Source organism: Phalacrocorax carbo, chromosome 2 (assembly GCF_963921805.1).
Source record: "Phalacrocorax carbo chromosome 2, bPhaCar2.1, whole genome shotgun sequence".
Classification (NCBI taxonomy): domain Eukaryota; kingdom Metazoa; phylum Chordata; class Aves; order Suliformes; family Phalacrocoracidae; genus Phalacrocorax; species Phalacrocorax carbo.
In genome coordinates, this window is record NC_087514.1 from 30519787 (window position 1) to 30535616 (window position 15830).

Sequence of the window (15830 nt, forward strand, 5' to 3'; positions counted from 1 at the left end):
GGAGATCTTCTGCTTAAACCATTCTCTCCCACCAGCCCCCTTCTTCTCATGGAAATATTTTTGAAAAGGTGTTGATTTTGACCAGAGGCCTAATGCTGACAGCTATCTCTTACAATAACATCTTACTCCATGATTATCTGTTGACTTCAGTGGTATGCCATGTGGAATAAGGTGCTATTCATTTAAAACATCCATATCATGTACTAATCAAATTTATTATCCTGAGAGACCTTTGGAAATCTTGGGAGTAGTAGCCAATGATTTTTGCGTCATTGTAAAAATAGTGGTGGAGGGAAGGATCTGTTCCTTCTTTTGAATCAAGCAGGGCATTTCATTAGCCATTTCCTTCCTGGCATTCTTTGGCTACATCCCAGCTCGCAATCAAAAGGCAATTTGGAGGGCCTATGTCCAAGTGCACATACTGTCCCAATCCTGACTCAGTATCAGGGCCAGACGCTGGGTGAACATCAGTCTTCGTGCTGTGCCATGCGAGAGACCAGAAGCCTTGCTCCCAAAGGCACACAGAGTCTGCATGCTAGCTGGTGCTTTGAGGCTTGAAGAAGCTGGCTAGGCATCAGGATGAATGTACTGGCCTATTTTAGGATACATGATAAGAGTCCTTATAGGTAGCAGACAAGACCTGTGAAATTACCTAATTACAAGAACACTTTTAGCATTCAAATTTTGATAAGGGCATTTATAAGGATTCAGCTCTAACGTAGGTACATTCACTAATTTATTTCTTTGGATATAAGAGGATTCTTCATTTGGATAAATGGTCTTTCATGTATGGAGAATGCATACAGTACATAATTTGCTGTGGCAGAAGTAGTTTTAGCACTTTTGATTTCCTTTAAAAGCCTGCAGACCACTGAATAACTCCTCAAGTCTCTTAGCAGTGAACAGCCAATATGACTTTAAAGCAAAAGGATCAACTTGCTTTCTCTTAACTTCCTAGGTATTCCTACTGGGATTTACTGTTTAATTTTTAAAAGCATTGATAATGTGATATTATCAGCTAGATATATGATAGACTATATGACAACGACTAGTGTCTATTTTATCATAATTCAGAATATAGATATTTGATATTTAATAAAAGTTACATACTTTAAACAAAACATTACAGGTTTGTAAATGCCAATAAATAGTGTGGCACCGCTGACTTCAGTGTGTCTAGGATTTTACCCCACATATGCCTCATGTCTGCTTTATTTTGTTGCTCAAGTAAACATGGATTAAATATTTTTTTGTGAATAAACCAGACTAGAACCTAGCCCTGAGGCATTGTTACTAACTTTCAACAAAATAACCCTTCTCCAGAAAGCTTTAGCTACTACTGAGTGAAGGAGGAATACAGAAATATCAGTGTTTATTTTTAAAGAGGACATTTTAAGGTAAAATATTTGTCTCACTAGATTGTATTTCATAAGTTTGTTTTATTATTTTGTTTTTAGTAACACAAATGTTTGTTTGAACAACAGGTTCAAAAGTCCTCATTGAAATACTTCTTATGCATATTGCTTTATTCAGAACTAGATTACAGAGAAGAAAATGACAGTTAAACAGAATCACTTAACAGCTAAGAGGCACTTTTGACACTAATTACTAAAATGAAGTTCTGTAAAAGAAAGGCTTGTAAGCACTGGGAAGAAAACTTCACTGTGTTTTTCACCAAGAAAACCAGTTCATCCTTTTAGAGATTATTCATTTAGGGTCTCCATCCAACAAGACTGTTTCGTCATTATGGCTACAACTAAATGTTTCAGTATCTGTAATATAAAACACTGAAACAAGACTTTTGTCAGTTTAATGCAGCTATTTTTATGTTATTGCTTTCAGTCATAAAGTGTCATGAAGACTTAAGGTTTTATTGAAACTATTACTTAATATTTGATGGAAAGCCCCAGTTTTCAGAGAAAAGGAATCTTCTCTCTCCCCCTCTTCTCCTCATCTCTCGTCTCTTTCTCCTCTCCTTTTCTTGCCTTTGGCATTTTTCTTTCCTTCTAGTTTTCAAGGTTATAGAGCAGCACCTTAAATTTGTGACTATAGTACACATAAAAAAATCACTAACAAGCCCAAACAGAAAACAAATGCAGTGTCTATATGCATGTCCGCATGCATTTAGTTTTCTTGAGTGGTAAGCCGGAGCCCTGCTTATGAATACCTAAGGTTAATCTCTTCTTGCATCCCATACTACCTTCCTTCTCTCCACATGTCCGTTCAAATGTAGACTGTTTTATTTTTAAACAATATGTCCCTCACCCCTCTGCTCTTGTGTCTTACTGCATTTTGTGCCATCCCATGTCACAGGCACAGATAACTAGGACCTTCCTTGCTCAGTGCCTACCCAAAGACCATGAATTAAGGCTTATCAAAAGCATCCCATTTTCTACTCTGTGCTGCACTTTTCACCCAAGGAGAAGATTACGGAGCAGAGATGTAAAAGGTGAGAGACACATTGCCTAGCCTTTTGCTGGAAGCTGCTCGCATGTCATAGAGATTAGTATGGTTAGGAGAAGCTTTATAAAGAGCAGAAGTTAGTTTTCTAATTTTCATGATGAGGTCTCTGTACAGTTCCTCACACAGGGGTCCACAGTGTACATAAGGTTGATCCCTGATCAGGCTGCATGGACCCTTAGGGTAGCAGAACCCATTCAACGCTTGGCCATGAATCGACGTTAGTTCCTCCAGAAATGTGCCACACTCAGCTGGGATGGCCCCTGGCACTTTCGTCCCTTCCCAGAGCCATCAGTGGACAACAGCTTCTGTAACGTACACAGTGGCATCAACATAACCAAATACTTCACTGCTAGTCACTGTGCACATCTTCAGCTTGGAGATCCCAACGGAGATGAACAGAGAGCTGCTGTGCAGTGAAAACAAGTTGGAGGAAAAGCTCACAGCCAGTATCTTGGCTGATTGCCCATGAGAGACCTTTGTGGTGTCCACACTCCCCCCAGCCCAGGGAACATGCTTGTGTCAGAAACAGGAGCAGCCGTGGATGTCCACGGAAAAGCAGACATAAAACTGAGTCAGAATAGGCTTTACAGGTGAGTAAAAATAATGAGGGATTTTGAAAAAAATACTTGTCTAGCAGCAGAATTATGTTGTGGAGCTCAGATTGCTACTTAAGGGCAAGAGGTCACTGTCTGTTGGCCTCAGCAGGTTTTGGAAGAAACCTCCAGCCATTTCTCATGCTAACTAGGAGCATTTGCTTGTTCAGAACTGCAGAATCCATGAAACTATGACACAGAATCACACATCTGTGCCAACATGAGCAAACTGCAGGGTCATTTTTCAAAATCAAGCTCAAAGTTAAAGTGTATAGGACATTAGAGTCAATAATAAAGTAATCCTTTTACCTTTAAAGGTACATGACAATTTCTCTTCCATTTGGGTTTTTCTGCTATAGGATAAGCATTTTAATGGCTTTCAAGAATTTTACCTGGGGATCAGTTTTGTTTCTGGTAAAGGGAAGAGCTTTCTTTGTCCTTGCTATGTGGAGGCTGTGCATCTGTGTGATTTGAGCAGTTCATTTCTTTATCACTTTATGGATCATTAAGAAGTGATGATGAAATTCTAAATAGTCAGAGCTGATCTTTTAAAATGGATTCCAGTAGGCTCAGATTTCTTACTGACCCTCTGTGCTAACTCATTTTTAAAGACTACCTGTAGCAGTCAGAACTTAGAGAAACAAAGCAATAAGCTAAGAACCGTGACAGCTTAACTGTATTTAATCTCAATAATGTAGCTCACTCATCTTGAGGGAAAAATGAATCTGCGAAATTGCAAGCACTTCATCCATGTTCAGAACTTGAAAACATTTTACAACCTGTTTTTGAACTGTATTCAATATAATATTTCCACTATCCTTAAAGAGGAAACAGCCTTGTCAAAAATGTAAGGGAACACTCTTGCACTGACATCTTGAAACGACAGATTAAACTATTTCAGTGAAGGCTGGGGACATTACAGTCTCGGCCATTTTTATAGGCTTACAAGTGAAACTATTTTGCATCATTGCCAACTACCAGCCAGTTAGCTGATTGAATCAATAGTGTAATTTCTTTATACTGGACATGGGTGTTTTATCACAATATTGAACCAAAATCTTTCCAAACTACCACAAGCTTTTTGGTGATATTGTTTTAACATTTCTATAAGGCAAATGAAGTTTGATGACATAGAGATATGTAAAGCTAGTGCCTTTTTCCCAGACAATGTGCCTTGAAACATTCAAACCAGAAGTGTTCCTTGCAGTTATGAGGCATACTGAGGAGATTTGTAACTGGTAATTGTTTTAAGAAGGAGCTCTCTATAGAGTTCTGGTTTGTTTTTTAGAAAGGAAATCATTGTACTTAACATCTTTGCCATGCAGGAGTTTGTTATTTGAAATTCAGAAAGAGCTATTAATAAATTCTGTCACATTTACTACCTCATTGGACTTTATTGTTATTTGAAGTTTTAGTGGCAGGATTCTGCACTGAGTAGGGCAACATGAAAAGTGCTATGAGAAATGGGCACAGAAATAAAATTCAAAAGGGAGAAAATTTGTTTTTAATGCACAATATATCCTCCATTTGAAAACATACTACATACTAAAGAGCAAGAACTAGCACTAGTTTTTGTTCATTGGTTAAAAGATTTCTCAAAGTGGGAAGTAGAAGTATTATACTCTGGCTTAGGTGATCAATCATAAACACACAGGACAAATAGATACCAACAAATCAGTGTATCATTTATTCAAGGTATTTGTCAAATACTTGTGAATATCAAATATGTACACAGAAATCAAGTTCTGTTTATGACTGGCATGTGAACAGAAAGGAAAGTTTGTCAATATATTCATAATTAGACCTGTCATATTCTATAGTTACTTGTTCTGTAATTTCCTGTAAACTGCAGTCAAGCATAACACACAATTTGCTGAAAATACTGCTGACCATTGGATCTTGGATGAATATGTCACCCAGCCTAATGAAGCATAAAATAACTTTTTCTTCTCTTGTTGTGTAGAGAAAAACATTACCTAGAAAGATTAGAAAAAAAGAAACATGAAAATCCAAACCCCAAGCAAGAACTTTTTATTCTATTATTGTGTAGGGAGAAGCATTAAAAAGAAACACAAGAACCCAAGCCCTAACAATCTTATGAACACAGTTATTATGAACTATTGCAAAAACTGAAAGCAAGTTTCAGAGGAAGTCCAAAAAACTTTTGACAATGTATAAGGTATAACAGAGCAAAGACAACTCAGTGAGTGTGTCCTTCCATTAAGCCATATACACATAAATACATTATTTATATGTGTTCTATGGGGAATTGTGGCATGACTGTATACCTTCAGTAAATCCCAAGCTCCTTCAGCTTTTTTCAATGGGCATAGAAAATGTTCAGTACATCATAGATACAGATCCTCAAACAGAGTTTAGATTGCAACCAAATTACAGAATAAAGGAGGAACCCCTGTGTCATTTTTCCAGAAAACTGCAGCATGTCTGTGAAGCCTTGTTAATTTAGCAGCTACATTCCCTAATTCACAGTTATGCAACACGCCGTTATCTTCCTTTTATCAGTTACATCAAAGACCATATAAGTAGTTTTATCTAGCAAAGTACAGAATTTTTTAGCACACACAGTGCAAGATGGTGTTGTGCAAAACAGAAGCCAGTCCCAGAGCTTCAGTGAACTTGGCAAATAGGCTTAAGCAGCATTCTGTTAAAATTTCAGACAGTTTACACCCTCTGTCAGTTCATTTGCTCTTTGTCCTAATCATCCCTGTTGCATTGTGTGGTATTGACAATGTTCTGCAGAAATTAAAGTGTCAACTGCAAGTCCATAAATGCAGGAAGCAATGTTTTCTCTAATTCTTCTGTTCCTATAAATGTGTGCCTTGTGGACATAATTAAGGGAATAAAATGTCTTAATAAATATTCTATCGTGGTTGTAAGCATTGTGATCAAAATACATTTGTCATCAAGAGGCGAGAACTGACACTCGCATTTGAAGGAACAATGTTATATCTATAAATACGAATATGCTTGCTTCTTGCTATATTTGAAACACTTCATCTCTAAATAATTTGACTTTCTGGTTTTCCTACTATGAAATCTGCAGGGACAATGTTCACCTACTATTAAGTAAAATTCATGTTAATTTTATTATGATTTGAAAACTATAATTTATCACCAGCTTTCTGGTACTGTAGTTTGAAAAGATTAAGATATCAATACATGAGGTTTTTTGCTTATTCATTTCAAGTCTAATCACTTTTTGCTCTAGCTGCTGACTTATGTGGGAAAAGCTGAATCCTTTTTCAAATGAAAGAAGCTTCTTACAGTAATCTGTAAATAAGTGCATGGCAGCAGTAACCCATGCTTCTTAGAAATAGGGCAACCAATGGTTTTCATGGCTTTGGAAGGAGGCAAAAGGTGCTTGAAGGTCAGCTTATCTCTGAAAGCTCTGAAAAATAAATATGTAAAAGCATTATCTGAATTATGAAGACATCTCCCAGAGATGGAACACACCTGGACACAGTTCAGAAAAGTATTAGGGTTTCTATGTGCACTGGCCCTGTGCTAACTTTAAGAACGTTGTCCATAATCTAAAGAGAAGACAGTGAAGTATAAATCAGAGGCTTACAGATGGACAGGTCCTCCATTAGACTGAAAAGGCAAGTGGTGAGGAGGATTCAACTTATCTGTTAGTGAAGAGCAACAAATACTGTTAGTAAAAAGCAATAAAGGCAACTGGGCTTGCAGACTGAATGCATTAGTAAGCATAGCTTCTTAAACGCAAACATTTCATAGTAAGCAGAGTCAAATTTTTCTTCTTACTTGATGATTGTCAGAAAATATCTAATTGGTGGGATGAAGTTTTTCAAAGGAACAAACCTGAAAAAATGAAACACACCAAAAATAACACTGTCCCCAAATACCTAGTCGTCCCATGGCTTTGGCACTCTGTATGGGTGCAGGAGACACGGGTTCAACTTACTGCTTTACTGGGTACTTTCTTTAAACAGAGAATATCTCTAACACATGAGGCTGAGAAAAGTACATCTCTAGTTTCAGAGTGAGTAGGGTACTGCTCTGCTCACTTTCTGGAAAGGAAGATACAATCAAAGATAGCAGTTGTCTCACTTTTAGCCAACAAGAAGTTGAGAATGAAGTATAAAATCTTCATTTAGACAGGTAATTTACTAAATGGAGAAAAATGCTTCCTGTTAACTGTCTTGGGTGAATCATCTCCTGGTTGTAACTATTTTTCTCCATTGGCTATAGGAGACATCTGGACATATCCTTCGTAGTGGGTTATACGCTTTGACAAAGGAACCGGTGCTGAAGCTCAGATCCCTTTTTCATGCCAGGGTAAAGAAACAGATTAGAAATTGTGTCAAACCTTAATGCCCAGTCAACTCGGATAATTTCTACTCTGAATACAGTAAAGCTTTGCTTATTCTCAGGGAAAGCAGAGGTGAAGGTACCTGCCACTCTCATGGTCTTCTGCAAAAAGGGTTTCTTGATTTCATTTGGATGTGTAACAAAAACACTTTTTACCCCCACAATAATTCTTTTTTGTTTACACCACTAAATATTCATGAAGCTTGAAATGCAGCATAAAGGGAACGACTTAGCACAGCATCTAACAACCGGACAGTTTACACAATACATAATGCTGTAGACAGAAGGCTATCAGCTGCCATTATAGAGTTTGGCCCAAAATTTCTCTTCACTTATAATGTTATTGACATAAATATTGTGACTTTTTCAACCACAAACCCTTTCCTGAAGATTATTTTTAATAGTCTGATCGAATTTATGGGATTTTTTCTACTTTATATGTGTGCCAAACAGGATACATTTCAGTATTCAGTCACGGTAGCATGCCTATACGAGTGCAAAGTTTAAGTGAAGCTATATAACTCTCTACTCAAAAGTTTCTCAAATCATTTAGTACCTTCCTCAGAAATAAATATGCTGTGGTCTAGAGCTGGCTGAATAACGAAAGAAGTTATTCATGGGTAATTATTCTATGAGAAATGGCCAAATTTACAATAGGTTTTATTCACAATAGATTATTTGACCAGTTTCACCGGGGACTGCTGTGAATCAAATTTTCTAAGCAGTCAGGCTATCTCCTGTATGAAATGCACATCTCAATGCTATTAAACAAAATTAAGCATTTCTGCAATATTATTCATGGTTCACTGTAGCCAAAGAAATACCTTATGCTCTGCAGCAGTTTTTATGGTGATATAAAATACTTTGGATACCTTTAAAAGTATCAGAGTGTTGTCTTGGGATTTGTCTGCAGTTAAATTTGTTCTTTTCTGCATCACCATTTCTGTATCATTTCAATATTTGTATTTTACAATGCCTGCATGATAGTAGTCAATACACTGGCTTCATGAATAAATCATTTATTTGCAGATTGTTCTCTGATTAAATACCTATGAGATCCAAGGGGTTTGTTGTACTTCAGTTGTGTATAGTGTATTTTATTATTTACTTATATCTTATAACATCTTACAGTAGGAAGAATACCGTGGTGATGGGTAACAGAGGTTTCAGCTGGTAAAATATATGGTTTGCTTTACAAAAGCAGGTAAGTGACCTGAAAGGTGGCAGGGCTTACTGAATTGCAAAAGGCCACACTGTGCCCCCGATGAGCTTGTGAGGAAATCTGAGGAAGGGTGTGATGACAGCTGCAAACGGAGTTAGAAACTGCATAGTGTTTTTGAAAATCAATTTGATTCATTCTACCAGTGTGGAATGGTTCCTTGAACTGCAGTCAATGACACTAAGCACAAATAAAAGCTGTCGGGCAGTCTTACCAAGTACAGTTACTCTAGCTGAAATTGTCTTTGGATGGTATGATTAAAATGTGTGCATTTAAGAAGAATGACATCAAAGGTTCAAGGCCAAAGTAGTCAGCGTTACAGAAACTTTTTTCTTTTATGATCAAAGAGGAAAGATTACACTCTAAATCTATTATTACAATTTTAAAGCCAATGGAAGCCATTACATAATGTTTCCCAAACTGCAGGACAATAAAACAGTTTTACTATGATACTCAACTGCACAGATTTTTACTTGATATCTGTAGGGAAAAAGGCATTTGAAAATATTAATTTAAAAAAACCCATGTATCAACCGAGATGAAAGTTAGTGTTACCCTAGGTTGGAAAGGGTTTACATCAAAAAGAAAACCCTCAAAACCCAATTCTCTGTTCCTTCTTTTTAAAGTCTTTCACTTCCAGTTTCATAAACATAGTCTTTGTCTAAATAAGAACATTGGCTTTATTTCTCTAATTGACTGTATTTTGATTTTTAGTCTTGGACTTTGCCACAGAACAATTTTTAGTTAGTCCTTAGTGCCCTATTTTAGTTAAAAGTTACTACGTTTCCAATTTGCTTTAAAAAAAAATAATCCTTATTTCTTTTCTGTCTTTGAAAAGGCCAAGGTAGTAAAATTTCCGAGGCTGCTGGTGCTTCCTGATTTGCCCTTTACCCTCCATAACTGGCATAATTTCCCGCTGCATCAGAACTTTGGAAGTATAAAATATAAATGTACATATACACTTTTCTTTCTCACTGACCAAAGAAATACCTGATCTATTTACAATGTATGTGAAATAGATGATTTCTACATGTAGCATTTTAAAATGGGTGCTTCGTAATTTTTTTTTTTTTGTGCCTGAAACGTCTTTACTGGCTCACTGCACTTATCCGGACTGTGATTCAGCAGAAGCTGTTTGGAGGACTATGGCAAAGCCCTCATACCTTACAGCCCCGGAATTAATACCTGTCTTGGGGGCTGTTGGAAAAATGGACCAAAAGCCTCCAGCTGGTGCCTTACAAATTTGTTCTCTGTCCTCTGCATCCAGGGCAACCTGATCTTGAACCCCATCTCCTAAAATATGAGACCTCAGGAAATGGGGCACTCTCCTGAGTGCTGAGAGACTTGGGCCCTGTTCTTAAAGTGAATTCACCCCACTATGTTCTTTTGTGACTGACGCCTGGGACCCACTTGCCCCTGAAATCTCTCTTTCTGCATCTTCATTGTTTCTGTTAAACTGATTTTTTAAAAGCCTGAAATGGAAACTGAAGTGATCATGTCATGGCTACTAACATATCAATTCAAAAGTATTGTGATTAGTTAAAAGTAGTCTCCTTCCTCCAAATGTTGCTTCAGATATACCATAATTTTGAAATGTTTTCCTTGATCAGCTGGAAAGTCATAAACCATCTCACTATTTTCACAGATTTACCAAGGTTTAGATGGTCTAATTTCATCTCAAAGCAAAAATAATCAGGTTGAAAACCAGCATCTTATTCCTCCCAACTTGTGAAGGAAAACTTACTACTGAATGCCGCAGTGGTTTTATGGATATCCCCTAATGACAAAAATAAATGTTAAAATATAGCTTAATCCAATTAATTTTTTTTGGCTGTTCTCAAAGAAGTCTATCAGTCCAATTTCAGGGAAGAAGAAAAACCTTGTTATTGTAGGAAATTAAAGGCCATTGATATGTGGGCTCTTATTTTCTTGGTTTAGACATTTATGTATGGTTAGTTCATTTGACTATATTGCCTCAGTGCTGATTAAAAATATTTGAAGATAAATTAGAGAAGAAATTAACTAGAGTGCAATCGGAAACTAAATGATGATTGCTGCTATTTGCCAAAACTAACTGGGGAGGCAAAGGTATAAGAAAAAGGAACTGAATCACATGCATCTTGAAGTGGATTTTTCTGGCCCACAAGAGGTCTTGCCATATTTAAGATAATGAGTGAGCAGCAAAGCAGAGCAGTTGTGTGTCATTGTTTCACCAGTGGTCAGCACAGTTCAGTTTATAGTAAAGGTTAACCTATTTCTCCTATACCTCATTCCCAACATGATTTATAATCAATCCAGGGGAAGTATGGATATAAAAGATCCAGAAGAATTTGAGGATGCAGCTTGTTGGTGTGCTTCATAGGGGGCTCTGGTATTTTAAACTTTATTTACGAGGCCGTTCAGTGAAAGTAAGAAGCATCACTGTGAGTTGTGTCAGACATAGAAAGCTGCTACAGTTCTCATCTATAAACCTTGTTCTTGCTCTTACCTGTATAATTTATGAACAGAAAGAGAGACTCAGAAACCTCAGAGGATCCCTGCAGGTCATGGAAATAAGGTTGTATGGTTATGTGACTTTCAGAGAGTGAGCAGCCACTAAGACATTACAGCTAATCCACAGAACAGCACATAGGCTTACATTTGATATTTTAAGCCATTCATTGAAGAACTGTGTCAAACAGCATATTAAAAAACCAAAACGAACCAGCAGCCTATTTATGGCTGTTTTACTGATGACTATAAGTTGTAGCTTGGCTTAATTTGCTCCCTCTGTGGGGCATCGGTGAAATGACTCTTCAAGTTTTACTGTGTCACATAATGCCTCTCGATGCAGCTGGACACCTTTGCTGCCATGCTAATCATGCTTTCAGATAAACTGCTATTTACCTTTGCTCTAAGAAGCTAAAGGGAGTAACTCTCTGAAAAACATCTTTTTCTCTGACTCACGACAAACTGGAGGGAGAGAGATCAAAGCATGGCAGAGGTATGAAGGGTTTAAACGATAGCCATGATTTGCAAGAGAGTAAATAAACATAAGGAACTGTTCTCCCCTACACTGGATTGCATTTTTGAAAGCAGTATTTTGGCCTAGATTGTCCGACAACACTTGACTGACTCTCTTTCCTGTATATGCTGCAGAAGAGAGAGAGATATCTTGGCTTTGCTATATGTTTCTGTTTCCCACAGGGTGGGAGATGCAGGTAATCTGAAGAATGTATGTCGTAACCTGGCTTAATTTGCTCTCTTCCAAGGGCATTTCCTAGAGAAATTGCAATTCTATGAGTCAAACTACTTGCAGATGAATCAAATTACTTGTAGACTTGCTGTAGTAGCACCACACTGCTGCTTGCCTGGAAGCTATCTGCAGAGCGGTCTTTTTATGAATATCTAGTAAAGCACTTGAATGAAAGTGGTAACATGCCTAAGGTTCACACACGAAACATGTTTTAAAATTAAACTCTTGAATCTTTTATGTGGAAATGCGTGTGGTCCTGATAAATCATGGAGCAGGTCTCTGGGAATAAATTCTCAATTATTAGGCATGCACACACTATGCTGAAAGTGTCATTATAATGCATATAATTTCAACAAAATTATGGATAATAATAGTAAACTGTTGGGTTATTTTTTTAGGTTCTCTTTCTTCAGAAATTGGAAAAATTGCCAGGGGTTTCAGTTGTAAGCATTGTGTCTGGGATGTTTCATATTATTCATGTCAGTGTCCATGAGGTGAAAGTGAAATTCCTTTACAAAACTGGTGACAAGACTTGCTGAGATAAAAGAAAGAAGTAGCAGTATTGGCACTGAAGGGATCAGATTGGCTGTCAAAATAGTACTACAGAGAAAGAGAAAGATAAATAAAATTGACTTATTTTGAAGGTCAGATTGAATAAAAGGAAAAGAATTACATGATTTTGATGTTCTAAAAACAAAAAAGGCGCAATGAGGGAATGTTAAACATAGCATTTGAAATCTCATTTTTTAAGTAGGTGCCTTAGTCTGCTGTGCTTGTGAATGTACATGAACCTTGTTAGAAAATGTCTTATTAAGTTTAAGTGCAAGACATTCCATAAAGTAATGATAGACTACATGTGAAAACTGGCAGTCTCTAAGGATTATTACGCAGGGCCTTAGTTTTCAAAACCCTTGCATATGTAGTCAGCCTGACATCCTTGATACAAGAGTACTAGAATAATGGTGCTGAACCTAAAGGTGGGCCCAGGAGAAGCATATATTGGGATCATGGGTCATTGGTCTGGGGTACAGCAGCCCAGGGGCATTTCATAGAGCATACATATAATTTTAGAGTATTAAATGGACTAATGCATAATTAGGAATCTTTATTTGACTAATCAATGCTCCTAATATATTTTAAATTAATTAAGCTAGTGTAATGTTTTCTGTCAAAGCTGGTGTTATGATTTCTATGCTGAAGAAAATGGGATTACTTTATGGTAATACACATATAGATGTTTTCAGAGCATGCGTTATAATAATTTTCCCTAAAAGGTAATAGCAGCTTTCAGAGATCCTCAAATAAATCCCAAAATAAAGGAATCCAGACAGTTAATGTGATAATAATTTATTTGTTCTCTCTCGTGTAACAATCCTTCTTTTCAAGCAGTGCTAGAGATTTAACACTGGAAAAAGATAAAATTATAAAAAAGTAGTGGTTTTCAGAATTATGGAGGCAGTGACATATAGTATAAACTCAGAACATAAAAATCTGTGAAAAATAGGTGCATTCATTCCTTGTCTAAAGTAACTGCAACTACTTTCCTCTCAGCTTTACTGGCCTAATGATCCATAAATTTTGCTGCTTCTCCTGGTACAGTAAAAATATGAGTATTGCCTTAAAAACTAATTGGAAGCCTTGCTGGGTAAAGCCTGATATAATCCTATTTTAAATCTCTCAGCTGCAGTTAAGATTGTGGAGGATTTAGAGAAAGAAGCATTATAATAGTGAGTTTTTTCCTTTAAAATACACTATTCAATAAGCCTGTATCCCTCCATCTCTTTTTAGTTAAATGTTCAAGTCAGTGGCATTTGAGAAGAGTGCTTTATGAATCAGGACCTTGCTTTGTTGATAAAGCAGACTGTTTTACATCAGGATATGCAAAAAAACAACGCCACAGGCCATTTGCTTGCATATAATTTAAATATTATGGGCTATAACTTCAGCTGATGTAAATCAACATACATCTCGATTCCAGTGATTCCAGGTCAACTTGCCTCTGTTGGGGACGGTCTGGTTCCATTCCCCACTTGTGTGTGTATATACATATGTTAAAGAACAAAGGTAAGCTTTACTTATTTACTGTTTGAATCACTCCTGAAGCTCCATAAAACTCAAGAGTCTCTATCAACCCCTCATAATGTCCAAGAAGAAAACTAGCAGCATGATTTATTGTTAATGTTTTCAGTGTCACATGTACCTCTAGCATTTAAATTAGCCAGAAGGAACTCATCTTAGTGAATGGGCATAAGATGCAAATCTTTATTTTGTTCCAGAAAATTCTGATAACACTTGAGGTGTTTAGTCTATATAGGAGAAACTACTGAAAGACTTCAGTAACTTAACTTATTAACTTCAGTGATTTATGTTATTGTGTAATAGTTATTAATCTCAATAACTTACATTATTGGGAACCTTAGCAGGGTCTTTCCAAGAGATTAGAGAGTTACAACAGAGAAATTAGAAATATGTTTCAAAGCACGAACCAGCCATTGGCAGGTGAGACTCCAGATGGACAGTCTCTACCAGGATTTTATTCCAGAGCAGCTTACCCTGAAGCATCTTCTGGCTGCCTTGAAACACTGAATTGTGTCCAGTGACAGACAGAGGTTCACTCAGGGACTAAGTGCATCAATTGCGGGTCCCTCTGTTCCTAAAAATACATGTCTGTTCTGCTGCCTTTGAGAAAGAAGTGTGTCAGTTTGTCACAAGATTTCTTTCTGTCAGAGCAGAGAACTATTTCACAGCAGCAAATACACACAGTTTAGTCTCTCCACTGCAACACATTTAAAATGAGAAACATGCACTGTGAGGTATGATTCACCCCAAAATAGAGAAAAAAAACCCTTTTCTGCTGTGTTAGATTTCAGAGATCCCCAGCACACACTCCCACAGTAGGACACCAGCTCATTAGCTTTTCCTCTCTCTGCAGGCACAGCTGGATAGCATTTCAGCTCCAAAAAGCAGGCTCTACACATTTGATGCTCTCTCTTTCTTTGTGAGGTTAGACTTACACTGGAGAATTCCAACTACATTTCTTCCTACACACCTCCCTTTTCTGTGCTCTTCACAGCTGGAAGAGGATCCTGCTTCACAAATAATTAAAGAGAAGAAGAAACTATTGTAGACCATAGATTTTAAGTACAGAGGTAGCTGTGAAGTCAGCTAGTCTGACTTCCCATCTGCGCAAGCCAGGCAATTTTATCCCTATTGCATATAGGTGTTCCTGGGGCTGGAGTTCAGACTGAAAAATGAAACAAGGGAACCCAAAGTCAGAGATCTCTGCTACTTCGTGCTTTCATTCAGTTCATTAAAACAAGCAAAACAATGTTAGTCAAGAAATGAGCAGCCATTGTTGTATCAAGGATGATGGATGAGACACTGATAGGATCTTCAAGAGACTCTGCTGAGTCAGGAGCCACCTTGAGGGTGGGAAGGTAGCACAGGAGCAGCAAGAGGACACTCACCGAGCAGGGTGGAATCCTGTGACTACTGGCAGTGGGAGGAAGGCTCCATTTCAATCTGCAGCTATTTAACCTAAAATATAGCTCCAGTGCCCTGGCAACAGAGGAGAAACAAGTCCTGTTGGGAAAAGATCCTGGGCCAGATATCTCAACTTTTACAGGTAGGATCAGTGCCACAGAGAGATGAGTGCAAGTGGAAGAGAGATGGCATGAACAAGTAAGTGGAGCACAGGCATGGATGAAAGGGGCTGTTCACCATGGACAGGAGAGCAGGAAAAGGAGGGATAATTGCACCCCTTGTTAAGGAGACCCTTGAATGTTGAAAAACTCTAGTAAAAATCCAGAAGTCAAGGTGAGATGTGATTAATTTTGACATGTTGTGGTGGATGTCTGTAACAGATCACCTGGGGCAGAGGACGTTGTGGATGAGCCTTAAATAACTATTTCTTGTCCCCATGGGGGGCTTTCATACATCTAGGGGGAGGCTACCATGGAATTGAACAAAT